The 19615-nt window shown below is 41.6% G+C and overlaps 1 long non-coding RNA gene across 2 annotated transcripts in view; it reads right to left on the minus strand.

Annotated features, from left to right (window-relative positions):
- The window catches only part of LOC149319527 (uncharacterized), an 81344-nt gene extending 68839 nt beyond the window's left edge, over positions 1-12505 (minus strand). Inside the window, exons 1-2 of one of the 2 annotated variants that reach the window (XR_016279873.1) lie at positions 12344-12505; positions 9512-9619 (exon numbers count right to left, since the gene is read on the minus strand). This is a non-coding gene — a long non-coding RNA (uncharacterized LOC149319527). Of the gene's footprint in view, positions 1-9511; positions 9620-9782; positions 10025-12343 lie in introns of those variants that run through there. The other variant, XR_016279875.1, reaches the window with a different exon arrangement.
- Positions 12506-19615: the final 7110 nt, after the last annotated feature.

Consider the following 19615-nt stretch of genomic DNA (forward strand, 5'->3'; position numbering starts at 1 on the left):
CTCGTGCGAGACGCCAAGAAGAAAACAAATACCACTCGACAGCTCGCTGTGAAGAATTTGCAAGACACTTTGCAGACAAAATGACTCAGATTCACTCTGACTTGGATGCTGTAGTTGACACAGGTTCAGTAGATGTAATCTTGGCACCTGCTTGTCCTGTTTTATTGGATATGTTTCGATCTGTGCAGCCTGATGATGTGGACCAGATTCTTGGAGAAGCGACAGCTACTACATGCATCCTTGCCCTTCCTGGCTCCTGAAAGCAGGTTTCTTCAGAGGGGGGTTGCCCTTGATTTCCCCTGAGGTTGAGAGGATGTGACTTGCCATGTCACCCAGTGAGTTTCATGGCCAATGGGGAATCATACCCTTGGTCTCCTAGTGTCCTAGTCCAACATTCCAATAGTCAAACCATGTTGGAGTCCAACCACTATACCATGCTGGCTCTGATCATTATCTTTGTGTTCTTAATATTCAACTGTAATTCTGCTTTTGCACATTCTTTCTTAACTTCCATCAGTAGACATTCCACATCTTTGCTATTTTCAGCAAATACGGTGTTAATACTAGTTTCTTATAGGCCTTTGAGACTATTTATAAGGAGAGCAGTATTTAGCATCCCTTATTTTTTAGATCTTGCAAGAAATATAAGAATATTAAATCATGATCAAGACTACCCTTGCTCTTTTTTGAAATCTCCCATCAAAAGTATCTCTTTTGACTAGCTTTCCCCTTAACTGAAGCAAGAACCTTCAATTCTTAACGTTTAAGCCAAAGTCAGAATGTTACCAACTTCCGCATGTAATTACTTAAAGTAAGTCACAGAGCTTGAAGTGCTTCAGGTTGTGTTATAAAGATACCTATATTATATCCTACCATTTCTTTCAGTAAGATTTATGTGAAAGTAATCCAATCTGCCAAATAAAATATATATTTATTTATCCTTTGAAAAGGTATAATTTCTTCTCATATAGTATTTGCCAAAGTGAGAAAGGAATAAGAAACCTGAAAGGTACAATAAGGCAAGTGCGTTATTTTCCTCCCTCCAATTGGAAAAATCTAACATTTAAAAGGAACAATGTCATCATCTTTTGTACTACATCAAATACCCTAATATTGTCCAATGACCTCAGGTCAAAAATTCATGTGCACATCAAAACTACAGATGGAGCACTTATGTATATATTGTTTCTTACATAAGACCACAAATAAAATGTTAATTAATATTAATACAACCAAATGCATGTGAAGAAGTAGAGTGAAGTCTACAAAAGCTTATGCTGCCAATTTCTTTCTTTCAGTTAGGCTCAAAGGTGCTACAAAATCTCTCTATGTACTGATTCTACAGACTAACATGGCTATATATTTTAATTAATATTCTGTAATTAATTTTACTGGAGTACTTCTAGACCATATTTCAAGACAAAAGTATACAATATCTAGAGTACAATTATAAATACAAAATTATTAGGAAGGTTATGAACTCATTTTAGCAATCTATGTAACGTAGACAAAAGATGATAAAAATGCATCAGATCCTGCAAATAGACTGTCAATTGGCCATCCTTGTTTTATAAAACTGCATATTGTAACATAATTCCTTGCCACAGTTTAATAACATACATAAAATTTCAACAGAGGAACACTTAATTGTCCACAGCAGGCTAAGAACCTGCATACTGACACCTTGCTGGCAAACATGTGCATCTCTCATTTGGCCTAGAATGAAGTACAGTACAATGCATAAAACGAGTTCATGTTGTCTGTGTGAGAGAGAGACAGACAGACAGACAAACAGACAGACAGCCATTAGATATATAATCCCCATAAGCTTCAAGGATACAATGTTCTTGTATTTAAAAAGTCTAGTTTTCTATTTCACTTCAAAACATTAAAAAAGAAGTGTACTATTATACTGGTGAATGTTAACCACAGAATGTTTAAAAATTATGTTCAGTCAAGGATTTGGGGAAAATCTTAGATTGCCTAATAAATATACTCTGAACCTTCCATTGTTAGTTCATGTATCTTATATAATAATTACTGATTTTCTCTCACCTGAGATGTCTGGTTGACTAATTCTGACACATTTACATCAATCATCTTAAAATTCATAATGTGTTCATCACTCCATAGGGCACTTGGGATTTTAAACATGGAGAAATATGTTGTGTGTTCCAGCTATGTCACATTATTGTTTTCTATGGAGTTTATCGTTGCTTGATGAAGGTTCATCTGCTCAAAGGTTCCCCCACAGTTTATTTCTTCTTTAATAAATAAGATTTCTTACAATGTTTATCTTTCTCTACTCATTTTATTAACATGTGCACCTTCTTGGGCATGTTCTCCTTTGATTTTGGCATTTTCCAACCTCTTCCTAGTTTTGTTTTAATGTAAGACACTATAATTCCCAGTTATTCCCAGCCTATTGTGCAATGTTTATATAGAACAACCTCTATTCGTTCTCTATATGACAACCACAGATTCAGTCTTATTCTATTTTTAAAACGTTCTCTCCAACCTCAAGCTTCCCCCTACTCCACCCCTGTCTTACAAACACACCTTTTATGTAACACCTTTGGAGTGATTAGCAATATCTCATGTCTTAACTTGACATTTCTTGCCAGTGCTTTTGCTCTAAGTTTCTATCTTTAAAAGATGAGTACTGGTTCATGCTTTAGCAAACTGCTTATCACATTCCCTCACCTTTTGTGTGGGACATATGCATACAATGCTTCTTTCTGCTTCCCTTACCTACACGAATGTGCTTCTTTTCATTTAACTGGTTAATTCAAATATTTCTCTAATCTGTATTTGAATCTTTCATGCATTTTTCTCCCAGCCAACAAATCTGCTGTGTTGTAGTGGCTAAGATACTGAGTTGTGAATCAGGTTATCCTTGATTCAAATGAAAGCTCTGCCAAAATTATTCTAGGCACCCTTAGAAAAGATAGTCTGTCTCAGTCACATTTCCTTTACTGGCATGATGAGAGATAATGCATAGGATTTGTCTAGCACATCAAGTTCAACAGCAGGATGTAACAACTGGTAACACATGTAAAATAATTATAAACTCTTAGAAAGTGTTATACTACTGCCACCTTTTGTTTTTTATTAGCATGATGATTACATATTACTTCCATTTACCAGAGGATGTATATCACTGAACACCAACTGATGGGAAATATGAATAAGAAGGTACTATTATGCTCCAGCCCAAGTTGTGGACTTTTCACAGGCACTTGATCAGCCACTGAGGAACAGGATGTTAGACTACTTATGCCTTTGGTCTGATCCAGAAGAGCTCTTCTTCTGTTAATAAACACTTCTCTCTCCCTGGGAAGTACTTCTACAATGAGGCCAAAGAGTTCTTATTATATGTTGGATATTTTTCCTTTTGGGAAGAGAATCCTTTGTACTTGCATCATTCTCAGCCTCCTTAAGCAGATTTGCTGCTTAAATTGTTGTACTCCATAGCAGGCAGGCATCCAATTTGGGGAGAGATATGGATTCTTTTGCAGGCTTTCTGATTTATCAACATTCCTCAAGGACACATGCATCTGCAGTCTGCTCTCATTGTGGCTAACTATGAATCAGCAGGTTAAAATGAACACATTTTGTTGGTAAATATTTCCTGCCTAGAGAAGCAGCAGTTAGTTACTAGCTAGCCAATTACTTTGGGACCAATGCCTGTTGCCACAGTACATGGAAAGATCTTGTAGCACATTCAGACTAACTGAAAGAAAGAAATAGGCAGCAGGAGCTTTTGTGGACTTCAGTCTACTTCCTCAGATGCATTTGGTGGAGTGGAAGCCAAGCCATCTATCTATCTATCTATCTATCTATCTATCTATCTATCTATCTATCATCTATCTATATATCTGTCCACTGGTATGTGAGGATGTCAATTCAAATTACAAATCCTTTGTGTATGGAAATGAAGTTGCAGGCCCAGTTTTAACTATGGTCGTCTGTGCACAAAGACATAGGAAACTGGTCTTTGTGTATGGAGATGAACTGGCAAATCCTGTTTTGCAATGGGACTAGCCTGTGGTGAGAGGAATAGATGAATGTAGGGCACCCCCATGAAGGTGGGGTCAGATAGTGTTGAAGTGTGTGTAGTGAGTAAGGAAACCATTGTCTTTGTTAAATCCATTGCTGAGGGACTGTAGTTTGTGGATGAATTCTAATTCTGCTGTTTCTCTTTCCCATCTACATTTGTAGTTCTTCTGTAATTGAACAAGGACCACAAGGTTGTTGACCCAAAACCAAACTAGTCCATTTCTACCAAAGCAAAAAAAACATCCCTAAAAAGATCTTATCTGTGGGATGCACACCTTGAGATTTCTAATTCTTGTTACTTCTCAAGAAGAAGTGACAAGGGCCCTGCACAGGCTTGTTTTCCAACATTTCAACTCAGTTCATATGAGTTGATCTTGACTCCTTCAACAAAATCAAAACAGTATACAGGTGGCCCTCCACATTCATGGGTTTCAGATTTGCAGTTTTGACTATCTGCAACTTTGTAGCTGCTGCTTAACAAATTGAACATCTTCATCTGCCTCCTACTCACCCTTCCTCTCAGCACAGTATATTCCCCTGCTTTGCCAAACTTTGCATCCTCCTCATTTCCCAAGACCTTCCCTTTGAATCCAATGTTTCCAGCCCTCCCCCCCAGGATCCAACTTCTCTCCCCTCCTCTTTCTCTTCCCCCTTTCATGCAGCCAGACAAAAGCAACACTGCACCTTCTCTTTGTGGTAATGGCTGCAAACATTTGGATTCAGAGTAGAACGTCTTTGGAAATGAGGACAATGAAAGTTTGTCAAGGTGAGGAAGATGCAGTGTTGCTTTTGTCTGGCTGGGAGGGAGGGAGGAGGAGAGAAGGTGGATCCTTTGCAAATATGACTGATAACATCAGATTGAAAGTGAAAGCACTTTGGAAATGTGGGGGAGGCTATGAGTTTCAAGGTTGCAAATCTAGTTATGGGTGGTGCTCTTGGTGGGAGAAGATTTTTGATCATTCATTTTGGTGGCACTAATATATTTGCAGTTTTCCCACTTTTGCGGTAGTCCTTGGCCCCTAACCCCCACAAAAGTGGAGGGGTGACTGTACTTCTTCCATTTGCCTAACAATGATCTCTTTCCTTGCTGAATACATTACAAATGACAGAGGACCCTATCAGAAACCTCAGATTCCCCACGCTAGTTTCGAAGAGTAACCGGTGGTTGTTTTTCTTTCTTTCATATAACTTGGATCATAACCCAGCATGAAGAGGATTGCAGGGGATGGATCCAGACCAAGTCCTTCTTAGAGACCAAGATCTTTCTAACAATATACAGTCATCCCTCTGTATCTACGGATTCCTTATTAACAGATTCAAGAATACATGGCTTGAAAATATTTTAAAAATATATAAATTCCCCCAACTAAACCTTGATTTTGCTATTTTATATAAGGACACCATTTTATTACCTCTCTGTATCTAATGGTGTTTGAGCATGGTATCCACACTGGGGGGGGGGGGGGGTAGGGTCCTGGAACTATAGCAGGTTGCACACCTTCCTGGTATTCCAATCCTGTCTGTTGGGTTTCCCAGGTGGCTGCACCTCATTCCTCCATCACAGTATCATTTGGAAGTTCCCCAGCTTTTCCAATTCCTAAGTATTGGGATGCTTCTCTTAAGGCATAAAAAGTTTATTTTGAAAAGTTTCAATACATTTGGCCCCATTGTTTTGCCTTTGGCCCTGCCTACCATTTGAATGTGTCCCCTGAAAATCTCATGGAAACTGAATTCGGCTCTGGGATTCAAATAAATTACCATAATGGACATATGGTGAGTTACAGCACATAAATTGTATTTCACTATTTACTGCAATGTGTCTTAAATCACATGCTAAACAGAAAGATCAATATTTTCAATTTACACCAGAATTACACAATTTTCAGTCCACTGTAGTTATGCAAAAAAATGATCCAGAAGAAGAACCCAATCCACATCACAGCAAATCCATATAAAATGATTACATTCATCCTCTGTTATGAGGTTTATCTCAGTCTCTTATCTCATCATAAGAGTTTTCTTTAATTCCAGCTGGGAAAGAAGCTCTTGCTGATGCTTTGCACTTTGAAGAAGCACAGAAAGCCACCTTATTGTAAATTCAGACAATTGGTCTATCTAGCCTGGTACTGTCTAGAAATGTGATTTTTAACCTGTGGTTTTCCACACATTTTAGACTTCAACTCCCAGCAGCCACATCCACCATGACCAAAAGCCAAGGATTCTGGAAGAAGAAGTCCAAACCATCTTGAGGGCCAAAGGTTGAGAACCACTGGCTTTTACTACACTGACTTGCTTCAGTGCTCTTTAGGTTTCAGACAAAAATCTTTTCCAGGACTACCTGGAAATACCAAGGATAGAATTGGGACCTTCTGCATGAAGAACAACTATTCTACCACTAACCAACTTTTGCATGTTCAGTCATTCGGCTAAGACTTTCACCAGGAAGCCATATGAAGCTATAAGGGTATTCACTGTTTCAATGACTTCTTCCAATGCAGGTAAGTATTTCAGGATGCCAGCTGTATTCACAGGCTCTCCACTCTTGGAGTGCGTCTGGAAGAAAAACTATCAGCATCTGCCTTCTGGCTGGAATCCAGTGTTTGATCATTATCTGTGTGGTTTGACTCACATGAAAAAGAATGTAAGGATCCATGTTGTGTAGTATTTAAACAGCAGGAATGCAAGCTGCTGAGATGGCTGCAATGTAGTAAGTGAAACACCACACAGAACAAGGGTGGGAGAGGTGCAGAAGCAGTTCCACAATGGAAACTTTTAACAAGATTATTAATCATGAAATACCCAATTTGACACTCAGGTAATATACTATTACCACTTACACGAAGAGCTGGGAAATCCTGCTGAATGGTAGATTTTTTTCTCCCCCAATTACTTTGTGAACACACCAAAAAGACAGAGATCAAGCACTCTGAATGTGATGACAGTTTATTTCAATTATTTATGGCAATTCATCAAAATGTACAGTAATGGTACTAGCAGCATAGTGAAGTCTGTGTAATAAGAACCCTCAGTAGAGCACTCTGCCTATTGCTTCTCTTACATTAGACATTATAGTTAATATTTTATGACTGCTTACTGTAATAGGATGACATATTACTATATTTTTACATGTATGTCTATGCATTTATACTTTCATCTGGTGTGTGTGTGTGTGTGTGTGTGTGTGTGTCTCCACACGCATGCCTTCAAGTGGCCTGTCAAATTATAGCAACCCCATGAATTTCATAGGGTTTTCTTAGGCAAGGAATACACACAGTTGGTTCTGTCAGTGCCTGGTATTCATTGGTGGTCTCCCATTGAAGTACTAATCAGGGCTGACCCTGCGTAGGATCTGGTGCCTTTAGGTAATTTAGGCCTACCAGTACTTACCAGTAATATAATAAATACAATAAACCTTACTATGTCTACCTGTTACAAAGCAGGGAAGTTGTTTTCCTTTATATAATCAGTTGCTTCACACTAAACAACTCAATATATTTAATTTGGAATTAAATTTCACTGATTTCATTGCCCTTCAGTGTTTAGGATTGAGGCATAAGTATTTTTCTTTGGAGTGAAACAGGCGGGCAGAAAGAAGCTGCTTCCAGCTGCTTTGAAAGTGTGCCAATTATACAACACATGCCTCCAAAGCAGCAGGAAGCTGCACTGAAGCCATGCTCCAGTCCTTTGGATTTGATCAAAAAGGAGCTTGGCTAATCCAACTCCTTGAGAGTGGGCCATGTGGTCAGCGGGGTTTGGACCCGCTTCTGGCCAGAGTGGACTTGGGCTGCTCCATCCCTTAGTCATTAGATAGTCAAAGAATAAGAACTATATATTTTATTCTTATTTTACTTTATTTCTCCAAAGAGAAAATGGCTAAAATCTTTTGACATATGATAAATAGATCGAATAGAACAAAAATTCAGATATTAGCATGATATAAACACTCATGTGGAACTGGGATTCAAGTTCTCTTTTTTTGTAACTTGGACTGTTCCAAAATAATAAGAGAAAATAATATCTTAAAGCTCTTGAAGATTGTGTTATTTTCTTTATCTAATTAAAACTGTATTAGCTAAAAAGACTAATAATTACTCCAATTTTACATTCATACCTTTCACTCCTCCTATATACAAAATGGCCCCACATTAAAAGGGATTCATTTTAATAACCTTTTTATTGTAAATCACCTCAGTTTTATAAACGATAGTAATTTCACATTACATAAATCCATTGCAAAGTATACTTCTGGTAATGTCAGCACACAGTTTCTTACAACATGCAATTCTGTTTATGGTTAGCAGACACTGGAGTATGAAATGTGAGCTTCAGCAGAACAGCTTCTCTACTGGTGTAGTAATTTGGAGGCAATGTTCAACAGCTTGCAGATTTTGTTAGCTTGTCAGACAGCCAAAAACTGTGGGCACTGCCAATCCTCTCCTGGGTCAAGAAAGGGGTGAGCTCTCATCCCTTACATCACACTGAGCTTTGGAAATGTTTGAAAGCAGTGAGACGGTATATTAATTTTCAAATGCCTCCAACCCCCAGTGAAAATGCCAGAGTGTCAGGATAGTCACTCTGCCCGCAACCTAGAGGAGGAGGAGGAGATCTTGCCCCTAATGCCATGCTGAGTTTCAGATGTAGCCAGGAAACACCCAAACTTGCTGTTTTTCCAAACATCTCTAAACCCCAGCATGGGGTCAGGGAGAATCCTCCATCTTCCTCTATGTTAAAAGCAAACTCCTGGTGAAATATGGGGGTTTGAGGGTGCCAGGAACCTCACCTGTCTCTCATCAGGCAATGCACCTACCCCTGAAAGTACGCTATTGACCCCTAGCATAGATGCTTTCTGTTCTTGCTAAGACCTTTCCCTTCTTTTCCAAAAGCCTACACACAGAGAAATAACTATTTAATCAATAGTAAATGTTGAAACAAGTCCTGGCTAGAACTCTTACAATCTAAACATAGTTACAGAAATGCATATTCCCATTGATTTTACTCTAACTCAATTATGAAAGGGACTGAGACTCTGGATATAAATAAACAAACAGATTGTGGTGCTACACCACTTGAAAAGGAAGCTGCCAGTTTTAATTAGCTTACACATATGAGAAATAAATGCCTTACAGAACTGGAATATACATAATTTTGCTAGCAATACTTAGCAGCAGCAGGCAATCTTCAACGTATTTAATGTGATATTGGTGGTGGGGAGGGGGACTCTGCTTAAAATCTAGAGTATAGCTTTCAAGATATCTCCCTAAGCTCTCTGCTCCTCTTCAGATCTTTTTAAACTACTGATAACATACATATGTTTTTCTGTACCATTTGGCTTTTGAAATGTGTCCAGATCTATTTGATATTTTAAGTTAAATTCTGTTTAAAATGGCCAACTGTCAGAATACAGTAAATACTGGGGAATACTATAGGCAGTTAGATTAATCAGTTTACATACCTGTGGTTTCTCAAGTTCCCGAGCCTAGTCATGTGTACTCTCTTCATTTTTTCATCCAGAGCAAAAATAACTTCTGCCAGTGTATGTATTTGGTTTCCGTACTGCCATCTATAGTCAAACAGGAGAAATGAGATGTCTGTTCAGTCTCCTACAGCCAACTGTCATATCCAAACTCTTATTCTAGACTGTATTAACAAGACTTTCCCACCAGTAATAAAGGCATAGAGACACTCTACAGTTTCCTCTACAGCACAATCTTATTCACACTTACTCAAAAACAGGTCTCACTGAGTCCAGAATTTTCTGGAGGATTAGGAATGCAGCTTTAAAGTACGTATTCACTCTGCCTTAAATCACCAGACTATGTGAAAGTTAGGAATTAAAGTAAGAAGTCCTTTCCACCTGGCTGTTTAACCCCTTGCACTGGATGGAGCTTACTTGTATTGACTTCTATGTGGCCACTATCACAACATCAACAAAGTACATGAAAACATCCCTAAGCAGTCTACCACTACATACAGAAATTCCACTTTAGGCACCCATTTTAAATGCTGTAAAGATTATCTATATACCTCTTGGAAGCTAGTATAGGTTGAGTCTCCCTTATCCAGATTTCCAAAATCCGGAATTCCAGACTACTCCAAAACCAAATCTTTTCTCATGGGTGGCTGAGAGAGTGACACCTTTGCTTCTTGATGGTTCAGTGTATACAGACTTTGTTTCATGCACAAAATTGTTTTAAAATGTTGTACAATATACATAATATATATCCTTTTTTTAAAAAAAATCCATAATCCAAAACACTTCTGTTCCCAAGCATTTTGGAGAAAGAAGACTCAACCTGTACGCTGATCTCTAATGTGACTGAATTACCTTCAGGCTATCTGTATAAGGCATATACAAAACATATATGAATTTCATGTTTAGACTTGGGCCACATTGCCAAGATATCTCATCATGTATATATATGCAGATACCGGTATTCCAAAATTAAAATTAAAAAATCCATAATCCAAAACACTTCTAGTCACAAGCGTTTTGGAGAAAGGAGACTCAACCTGTACGCTAATCTCTAATGTGACTGAATACGCTTCATTGCAATGAAATGTGCTTACATGGCAATCCTAATCATGACTCTTCAGAAGAGCCACCAAACTCATTAGGCAAGTACAAAATTGCAGCTGAAGTCTATCATTTTCCTCTGACAGAAGCTTTTCTCCATTTTCTTTCTAACAGAAGTGCTACATTGCCTGCTTTCTAAAGATCACTTATCTGCTCTACAATCAAAGTGTACAGTATTTTACACAAACAACTTGCTAACTTCAACCAGCAAATGCAATCACCCTTAACAGTTATTGCCTTCTCAAGGCAAGATTATTGAATTTTGGTTTTCTCAAAATCCCCAAATGTGACTAGTGAGAAGAACATGACAGCCAGACACAGGAGCCCCCCCCCCCCCTCCGCACATGCAGCTCTACACTATTGCCATCAGAACTGTCCTCCTAAAATGTTACTTTGCAGGGATGCCCTTTGTCCTGGATCTCAACAGGAGTTGACAGCCGCTATTTTATTCAACGCCTGACTACGGCGCTTTAAGGCATCTCACACAACACACAAACACCAATGCACTGGTCTCTTCCTCCCTTGAAATCCAGGAATCCTGTGCCTTGCACATGGCAAAGCCTCCCTGCCCACTAATAAGTGACAACTCATTTGTCACAACGACAACAACAACAAGATGGTGATGATGATGATGGCTAAATAAACTAAGCTTTAAAACGAGGTGTAAATAAGAAGATTAAATAAACTCAAAGCTTTAAAAGCAGAAGAAACATAAGGAGGAGGAGAAGAAAGAGCAAAGAAGAAGATTAAATAAACTGACAGTTAAAACGAGGGGAGAATAATAATAAGAAGATTAAATAAACTCAAAGTTTTAGAAGTAGAAGAAAGAGGAGGAGGAGGAGAAAGAGAAATGAAGAAGATGATGATTAAATAAACGGAAAGCTTTAAAACCCACCCACCGAGAGAAAGAAAGAAATGGAGGAAAAAGCAGAGGCAACCGAGCCTCCTGTCTGTCTCCTTTGCTGGTAGAACTGAAAAACCTGCCTGGAAAAAATCACTCTGCACAGTCTGCTCTTGTGGCTCCTTTGAGAGACACACTGCATCAATAACCCACTTTGAGACCGCTTGAAGTGCCCTGGCTCAGTCCGAGGGAATCCCTGGGCTGAATGTCTCGCAAAAGTACGCTTCCCAGAGCTGCCTATAGCTTTGAGCCAGGGCACTTTAAAATGAGAGGACTAACCAACGTGGCGCAACACACAAACACACCTCTAGATTATGGCCGCCTGCACGACTCGAGGCTGCATCCGCACTGCAGAAATAACCCGGTTTGGCACTGCTTGAACCGTCAAACGGCTCAAGGCTATGGGATCCTGGGGGAAATCGTGGTCGGTTGTAACCCCAGAACTGTAGGCTAAATCTCACAAAACGACAGCTTGCAGAATGCTTCAGCCTTGAGCCACGAGGGCAGCTGAAAAAGTGGTGTCGGAGCGGGTTATTTCTGCAGCGCGGATGCAGACTGGAAGCGGGGAGGGAGAGGAAGAGGAGGAGGAGGAGGAGGAAGAAGAAGAAGAAGCATAGAAGCCATATAGAAGCCTCCCTTCCCCTGCTCTCCAAATCCATCTGGCTGCAAACAGAGAGAAAAGAGAGGCAGCCAGTTTGGAAGCACCAGGAGCATCAGCAGCATCCCTTCTGCCTCCCTCCGAGGCGGACCAGGACCAACCTTCCTTCCCTGCCTCCCTCCCAGAAGACCCCCCAAGATCCCGGGCTCACCATTGGCTGCCGCCAGAGTAGTCGCCGGCGCCTGGCTGCAGCCACGAGAGGCTTCCGACAATAATAATGCGGTGAAAAACGGGTGTCGCCCACCTGCGCGCCTGGGACGCCTTCCTCGCCCGGCAGCGAAGGGGGAAGATGGGAAGGGATGGGAAGGAGGGAGGGAGGCTGCACCGCCGCCGCCGCTGCTGCTGCTGCAAGACCTCCCACTCGTGCTTCCTCTGTGTCTGTGTGTGTGTTTCCCGGTGCTGCAGCAGGAAACAGCGACGGAGGAGTCCCTCTTTTTGCAGCCGGGGGTCTTCCTCTGGGCCCCTGCCTCCCTCCCTCCCTCCTCTGCCTCCTCCTCCTCCTCGCATTGCGGGTGCCGCTCCTTCGCCGCCTGGGATTCCTGGGGATGGAGGGAAGGACTGAGGCAGGCAGGGAAAGGAAGGAAGGAAGGAAGGAAGGAAGGAAGGAAGGAAGGGAGGAGGAGGGCGAGTGGGAGGGAGGCCTGGGCAGCGGCTCCCCCTTCGCCCGGCACAACTCCTCCAGACGGAGGAGCTGCATCCACACTGGGGAAATAACCCGCGTTGGCACCGCTTTTTAAGCACCCGGCCTCAAGGCTATGGAATCCTGGGAGTTTGGAGTTTGCTGTGGGGCCCCAACACAAGAACATACACACACTTATTTACACACGCACGCAGCCCCATGCTGCCCCCACACGCAGCAAGGATCCAGGCAGTCACCGCCGGCGCCTCCAGACAACCGAGGAGGGAGCCAGGCGGTCACCTCAGGAGGCTGCTCTGCCACAGTTACACTCGTACCACTCACTCACACACAGACACACACCCACATGCTGTCCCCACACACACTAGGGAGCCAAGTAGCTCAGAAGCCTGCTTCTTACACACAGAGAGAGAGAGAGAGAGAGCAGGGAGCTAGGCAGTCACCTCAAGAGCCTGCTTCTTCCACACAAACACGGCCACGGAGTAGGGAGCCAGGCACTCTTCACCTCAGGAGCCTGCCTCTTCCCCACACAGCCATGCCTCCCACACTTAGACACAAACCCACATGTCAGCCCAGTCTGCCTAGGGAGCCAGGCATTCACCTCACGAGGCTGCTTCTCCCACACACACGCCTATGCCACACATACACAACATCACCGCCTCCTCCTCTTTCCTTCCTTCCTTCCTCCCTGGCAGAAACCCTGGGGCCAGCCCACCTGTTTGCGCCCACCTCCTCCTCCTCCTCAGCCCCCGACCCAGCCAGCCCCTCTCTTCCCTGCCTGCCTGCCCACTCCCCCCCCCCCAGCCTCTCCGGGAACAGGAGCTGCACGCCCCCCGCCTTTGCTCCCGCCGCCGCCGCCGCAGCCCTTCTCTCCTCAGCATTGCGGACCCAGCAGCCAGGCAGAAAGAGAGAGAGAGAGAGAGAGAGAGCGGGGCTTTTCCTTCCCTCGAGGGCAGCGGATGAGGGAAAATTCACCTCCCCCTCCCCCCCCCCCCCCGAAAGAGAAAGAAACGGAGGAGAAAGCAGAGGAAAGCCAGCCTCGGACGTACTAAAACGAAGGACAGTACTTGCCCACAGTGAAACCATACTTGCCCATAAAGATTCACGGAGAACACTTGCCCATAGGGAAACATGAAAAAATAGTTGCCTATGGGCAAACAATCTCCATGATACTCTATGGGCAAGCATTCCCCTATGTTTCCCCATGGGTATGTAATCCCTATGGGCAGGTATTCCCCTATGATTCCCTATGGGCAAGTATTGCCCTATGTTTCCCTATGGGCAAGTATTCCTCTATGGCCCCATTCCCACTGGCTTATAACACGGATCAGGACGTGAATCATGGATGCATTGTTCCCATTTGAGCACACATTCAATCCGTATCGGTCCGATATCGTTCTCATTGGAATTCGAATCTGACTCCCATGTGACTGAATTATCCTGAAAAAACCCGAATCAGTGGTTGATAAACCAGTTTAGTTTAACAGCGCATTTTCAGCAAGTTTTCCTGCACCTCCTGAGTCTGATTCGATGCATACGAATGGGAACGGCAAGGGTGTCTGATTCGGGAACTTGGGGATGGGAGGAGCAGTGCTCAAGGGGCTGGCCTGGGGGTGTCACTGGCTTGTTCTCTTTCCTGCATTATCAGCACAGTTTCCCCCGTTCGCATAGCCTTTCCGCCGGTGGAGTGGGAAGCAGGGAAGACACAGAAGAGCCTGGGATGCAAAGGGATTTGGGGTGAATAGAGGCGCCTTCCCTCTTTCCCAGAGGAACTATGGGAAGACACAGAAGACTGGGACCCAAAGGGATTTGAGGGGAATAGAGGCTCCCTTCTCCCCTTCCCAAGGAGAAAAGCGCCTAAGCAGCTGATTGGCTGTGGCATCAAGCACTTAGGCACTTGATTGACAGCTGCTTTAAAAAAAGGGGGTCCCGGAAGGGCAATGGGAACAGGAAGCAAAATAACCCACTTCAAATTACCACAGGGAAAATACCAATGGCAATGAACACAGGGGGATAAAAACCCGGGTCTGTTTGCACCCATTTTTAATGGGAATGATGGGTCAGATTTGATTACGACTCGAAAAAAAATCCAAGTCAGAATCACAGCAATATACGTTGTGTTATATGCCCAGTGGGAATGGCCCCTAAGTTTCCCTATGGGCCAGGATTCTCCTATTATTCCCTATGGGCAAGTATGGTTTCCCTATGGGCAAGTACTGTCCTTTGTTTTAGTATGTCCTCTGAGCATCCTGTCTCCTTTGCTGATAGAACTGAAAAACCTGCCGGGGAAAATCACTGTGAACAGTCTGCTCTTGTGGCTTCTTTAGAGACACACTGCAGAAATAACCCACTTTGAGACTGCTTGAACTGCCCTGGCTCAGTCCTAGGGAATCCCTGGGAATTATTAGTTTGTTGTGGCAGCCAGAGCTCTCTCTTGACAATGAAGGTGGAATGTAGGTTAATAATGTCTCACAAAAGTACAGTTCCCAGAATTCCCTACAGCATTGAGCCAGGGCAGCGGTGGAGAGCAGCCTGGCCAAATCTCCGCCAGGCCATGGAAACCCACTGGGCAAGTCACACTCTCTCAGCTTCAGAGGAAGGCAATGGCAACCCCCCCCCCCCGAACAAATTGTGCACAGCAAACTCTGTTATAAATTCTCGTGTGTGTGTGTGTTGTATGTGTGTGTCTTTGTATGTGCCTTCAAGTCCCCTGTCGACCCCATAAATTTCATAGTGTTTTCTTAGGCAAGAAATAATCAGAGGTAGCTTTGCCAGTCCCTTCCTCTGAAATATAACCTGCAGCATCAGCTATTCATTGGTGGTTTCCCATCCAAGTACTAACCAGGGCTGACCCTGCTTAGCTTACAAGATCAGAGGGGATCTGGTGCCTTTATGGTCTTTAGCTTCCATGTTCGCTTTAAGGTCGCCATAAAAAAGAAATGACTTGAAGGCACACTATGTATGAGGACATTTTAGCATACACACCGAGAGAGCTTTACTCTGGTGCCTCAACAAACCATGCTTCCCAGAATTCCACAGACCTAAACCAAGGCAGTTAAACTGGTGTCAAACTGGATTATTTCTGCAGTGCGGATGCAGCCCAAATCCCATGGATTTCCATGAGTATGTAATACAATCCTATGCTTGGCTAGCCAGACAGTTTTATCAGAATGACAGTCCAGGTAAACTGTGGGCAAGATTGCAGTCTTGAAGAGGGCTAATTGTAAGAAGACGCAGTCCTGATCACTTCCAAGCATTTTTACTGCCTCAGGAGGCAAAAGATTTATTTTATACAGCAAATGCAGATCTGAACTTGCCAGTCAGAGAGAGCTGCAAAACCTTTATCAGCAAGAAATTTGACCCAGGAGCATGTGTTTGATATATTTTTTTTAGAAACATAAAATCAATGAAATCCAGACTGGGTGGATTAAAATAGGTGGTAATTTGGTCTATTACAAGAGAAAGCAAACTCTGTTCTTGTGTGCCTTCAAGTCATTTCATAGTTATGGTGAGCCTAAGGTGAAAACAAGGATTTTCTTGGCAAGATTTGTTCAGAGCTGGTTTACTATTGCCTTCCTCTGAGACTGAAGCCGCATCCGCACTGTAGAAATAATGCAGTTTGACACTGGTTTAGCTGCCATGTCTCAATGCTATAGAATTCTGAGATTTGCAATCTTAGATATTCTGCCTTCTCTGTCAGAGAGCTCTGGGGCCCCAACAAACTACAAATCCCAGGATTCCACAGTATTGAGCCAGAGCAATTAAAGTGGTATCAGTCTGGATTATTTCTGCAATGCAGATGCAGCCTGAGAAAGTGTGACTTGCCCAGGGTAACCCAGTAGGTTTCCACAGCCGAGTGGGGATTCAAACCCGGGTCCCCTGGAGTCCTAGTCCAGCACTTCAACCATTACATCACAATTCTATTGGTCCTACATTGTTTGGATACAGCAGCTTTTCGACAGTGGAAAAAAAGGACATCTATTTAGCCTTTCACAGCCTAAAAGGTGACATGTTGTTTGCCTTCACAATGTAAAGATTTCAAACACATACAGAACAATTAGTGCATTGAAACACTAATATTTTGTATTTTAGTATGGAATCCACACTCAATAAAATGATAATTTTCCAGAGACAAAATGAAATTTCAATTTTATCCTTGCACTTTGAAATGAATTAATGACCATATATTGGACTTTCTTCCTTCAGTTTAATTTTCAGACACTCAGCCTCAAAATAACAGTACATTCACCCCATTTTATTATGTCTTTGGTATAAACATGTCTGCCTGATATCTGTAACTCTGAATTTGCTTTTCAAGCTCTTTTCGCTGTGAACATTATATTTATCTTTCAGATTTTTTAATCACATCAGTTTTATCACATCAGAAGGACATGTACTAAAGACTTAACAGTAAACACTAGAATGTATCCTACAAAATTAACTGTCAACCTGTTGGAAAAGTTTACATTTTCACATAATACTTTACTTTTTACCTTAAAAGATGCATATCTTATTTAATGGTTGTCCTGAAAGACCAGTAACTTCCTATTACATTATTGAAATGTCATTTTGGAATTTGTGGAAGACCATTCAGCTGTTATGTTATGAAATCAGTAGCTGTTCTATTCACATTTTTTAAAATATTATTTCACGTAGACCAGTGCTGGCATCATGTAAATATGCTAGTATGTTTTGTTGTTGTTGTTGTTGTTGTTGTTGTTGTTGTTGTTGTTGTGGGCCTTCAAGTCATTTTTACTTATGAACCTATCATAGGGTTTTCTTGGCAAGTTTCGTCAGAGGTGGTTTGCCATTGCCATTCTCTGAGGTTGAGAGAGTGTGACTTACTCAATTCCACCCATTGCGGTTTTATATTCAAGAAAAGAATCAAACCCTGATCGCCTTAGTCCAACACTCAAACCACTTAGTCTTTAACAAATAGTAACCATATTTAATCCCCCTTGAAATAACTGAGGATAAAAATACTAGCAAAATTAGTACTATTATTTTCTTGGAGATTCTATTAACAATACATATGGGCAGCTGACAATTTGGGCTTGAAATAAGTTGTTTCAAATGATTTTGTCATCTTTGAATAAACTCATAGTTAAAATTTTACCCATTCTATAACATCATGAATATGATAGTTTTTTAAAAAAATTCTTTGTAACAATTCTTAATTCCGATTACTTTTATTTGGTGAGTAAAGAGAGTGGGTTTAATCTAGCAAGTGTGATTTTGTAATTCACTGATATGGTGGAATGGAGGCTCTCAGCCTCGTTCTTGGTAGAACAGATTAGTTTTAAAATAATACCTATAGGGCTAAAGCAGTTCATTGCGTACTCTTAAGCACCAGGTCACTATCTTCTGTGTAAACCTTTTGCTGTAAATAAATTGTTACAGTGCAAGCCTTTCCATGTTTATTCAGAGATTCAGTGCAAGTCTATGCATGCCATTTGAGTGTCATTTGAGTTCAACAGGGCTGACTGTTAGCTTCAGATATTACTCTTCTGCCTTTGAAATGGGTCTCCACAAAGCCCCAAACAATCCATGCTGCAGCAGATAATCAACTGACCACACAAACAACAACTGACCATACCAACAACTATTATATTCATTTCAATTTCATCTTAATAGTGAAGATAAAAATTAAGGAATACCATTATAGTGTACAGAAGTCTAAAGATGCTGTGTATATTTAAGGAAAGATGTAACAATTAATACTAAATGCACTGGACACTGCTAATAAGCGTTCGAAGCCAAAACACAGGCAAAATGTGGATTGATAACATCAGGGAGTCATAATCAGTCGCACTATTTGATGCTATATTTTAGTGGAACTTTTCCCATTAAAACTGGACATGCTGCAAAAATGTGTGGGGACAAAGAAAGAGATCACCCCATATCCATCCCATCATTGTTGTGGCATATGGGTCAGGCTGTCCTTGGCTTTGTCAGTTCCTGCTTGTTACAACATATTATCATGGATTCATATATATTTGAATCTGTTTTTGCACTTAAGCAGAAGCTTGATGTTGGTTATCTGATGAAGTGTTATTAGCACAATTGTGCATATCTGCAACAAATGTTTGTGTAGTTGTATTATTGGTGTGGTTCAAATGTTGATGTCATTCAAATTTTTATTATTGAGTTCTCTTTTATAACATTTGATAGCTCTTGCTTGAGACTATCTAGCCACAAAAGTTCCAGAAATACTGACAGATGGGAGATGATCAAAATTTCAGGGTATATCTTGCATTTTCTCTCCTCCCCAAAATTTATTTTATTTTATTGGAACTGGCTTCATTGTGATCTAGGCTATTGTCTTACTATCAAAACTTGTTGTTGTTGTTGTAATGTGCCTTCAAGTCAGCTGTGGGACCATTCATACTACCTTTTGTATCGAATTGTAACCCGAATTAAAAGTTGGAAGTTCCCATTGGCACCGGTTTAAACACATCAGAATTAGGATCTTTCACACCTGATCCAGGGTAAATCCTCTTAGAACATTTTTTTCTGAAAGTGGATTGTTTCTTGTATCTTTTAGAAAAACCCGTTTCTTTCCTGCTGCTGGCAAATGTGAACTTGGCCCAAGTCATGATCGGTTCAAGATCAGGGGAAGGATTTAGGGCAGAGGGAGGGCAGAGGGCAGAACATGCCTCATTCTCACAGGCAGCTTTCTCTCTCTCTCTCTCTCTCTCTCTCTCTCTCTCTCTCTCTCTCTCCCTTTTGTAATTTTATTTTTGACAGATTATGCGAATGCTTGTTCTACAGGTTGATACATATGAC

Source organism: Sceloporus occidentalis, unplaced genomic scaffold (assembly GCF_023333645.1).
Source record: "Sceloporus occidentalis isolate IW3139 unplaced genomic scaffold, rSceOcc1.0.p SCAF_2, whole genome shotgun sequence".
Taxonomy (NCBI): domain Eukaryota; kingdom Metazoa; phylum Chordata; class Lepidosauria; order Squamata; family Phrynosomatidae; genus Sceloporus; species Sceloporus occidentalis.